Source organism: Triticum dicoccoides, chromosome 6B, assembly GCF_002162155.2.
Source record: "Triticum dicoccoides isolate Atlit2015 ecotype Zavitan chromosome 6B, WEW_v2.0, whole genome shotgun sequence".
In the NCBI taxonomy this organism is placed as follows: Eukaryota; Viridiplantae; Streptophyta; class Magnoliopsida; order Poales; family Poaceae; genus Triticum; species Triticum dicoccoides.
Genome location: NC_041391.1, coordinates 538,362,490 through 538,364,760, shown reverse-complemented (window position 1 = coordinate 538,364,760; position 2,271 = coordinate 538,362,490).

Sequence of the window (2,271 nt, the reverse complement as noted above, 5' to 3'; positions counted from 1 at the left end):
AAGATAGCACAAAACTTTTTATTAGTGTCCAGAAAAAGAAAAATAATATATAAGAACCTTTTATTTTAAATTTCCGGACAAAACATCAGTTACCAAAGAAGATAATCACATTTTAGAAGCAAGAAGATAAATGCAGAGGAAAGAGAAAAAGTGCCAAGGATGACTAACCTAGTTAACCCGTGAATGATTAATAATGATAGCTTCAGGTAACGACAAAAATCATATATAGCCATATGATAGTTATGTTATGGGATCAAATGCCTATGATTTAAATCCGCCTCGATCGAGAGAATAAGCTAAATAATTTTGATCCTGAAATCGCTTTTAGCAACTAGCACTCTTGTTAAATAATAGGGTGGATACATTTACTTTTTATTCAAAATATATTCATTGATTCAATAAATAAAATTAAACTCGCTATACCCTGACTCCACATATTCATGCATTTATGCTCATAGCCTATATCAGCATCCACAGTCGTTTCATATTTGTGTATAGAAAAAGACACATAGTCAATCATGCAGAATTATTGCCACAACAGATCCTCCGTTCACAAGTTTGACTCTAGTAAAATGTAAACCTCATGACTGGGGATGCAAGCATGAACCGATGAAAACTCGCATACATGTATTGTTTTTTCAGAAAGAAGGCTCATGATGAACCCAACTTTGAATTTTGAAAGCCATCAGAAATGACAACGGCTAACTAGCATCGACGACCGGAAGATACAACTAGAAGATATGCGGAAACTTGCCGGACTTGGGAACCTCAACTTCTGTGTCGCCACTTGAACCCCACATCCATCGTGTCGCTGCCGCCTAACCTGATGCGGGTTTTGGGCCTTTACCAGAGAACGGAGTCACCGATGGAAAGCAACACCATTGGGCATCGCCGCCACCGTGGCTAGACCATCCAACCAAGGGTTTCATCAGTCTCGAGCCTAAACCACCAACCCCCCTCCTTTGGATCCAGTGAGCGAGGGTTGCTAGCAGCCATAACAGACGGGGGAGAGTGACTTGAGGAGGAGATGATCACGACCTTCATATTTGGTCTGAAAGAGAGAGGCTCCACATTGAGGCCGCCGCTTGTGCAACCGGCCATCACCTTCCAAGCGACCACAACGGCGACGTCACCATGCCTTCCAGGGTCACCGCCCCGGCATCCGAAGCCCTCGAGTGGGAACAAAGTGACGAGATCCTCACCGCAATCTTTGACGGCATCCGTGCAAAGCTTGCCCGATGGCCTCCTCGGGTGGCGGTAAGGGACAGGAAGGAGCGCGTGGTAGCGGCACTGGGGAAACCATGTGAAAGGATCGATATAGTTGACTAGAGGGGGGTGAATAGGCAACTAACAATTTTTAGCTTTTCTTTACCAAATTAAACTTTGCATCAAAGTAGGTTGTCTAGATATGCAACTAGGTGAGCAACTTATATGATGCAACAACAACAAGCCCACAAGCAAGCAAGGGATGCAACACAATATAAGCTTGCACAAGTAAAGGTGAGAGATAACCAAGAGTGGAGTCGGTGAAGACGAGGATGTGTTACTGAAGTTCCTTCCCTTTGAGAGGAAGTACGTCTCCGTTGGAGCGGTGTGGAGGCACAATGCTCCCCAAGAAGCCACTAGGGCCACCGTATTCTCCTCACGGCCTTACACAATGCGAGATGCTGATGTCGCTTGAAGCTACGTTATTTTTTCCCCAAAGAGGAAGGGATGATGCAGCACAACGATGGTAGGTATTTCCCTCAGATATAAAACCAAGGTTATCGAACCAGTAGGAGAACCAAGCAACACAACATAAACAACCCCTGCACACAAAGAACAACACCTCGCAACCCAACGTGTTAAAGGGGGTGTCAATCCCTTTTGGGGTACGGCGCCTCAAGATAGGCAAAGGACGTGAGGTAAATTTGTAGATGGGATAAATAGATCGTGGAACAAATAAATTACAGCAAGCTATTTTTTTGTATTTTTTAGTTTAATGGATCTGAAAATAAACGCGAGGGAAAAGTAGATCGCAAGGCAAATATATGAGAAAGAAGACCCGGGGGCCATAGGTTTCACTAGTGGCTTCTCTCGAGAAAAATAGCAAACGGTGGGTGAAAAAATTACTGTTGGGCAATTGATAGAACTTCAAATAATCATGACGATATCCAGGCAATTATCATTACATAGGCATCACGTCCAAGATTAATAGACCGACTCCTGCCTGCATCTACTACTATTACTCCACACATCAACCGCTATCCAGCATGCATCTAGTGTATTAAG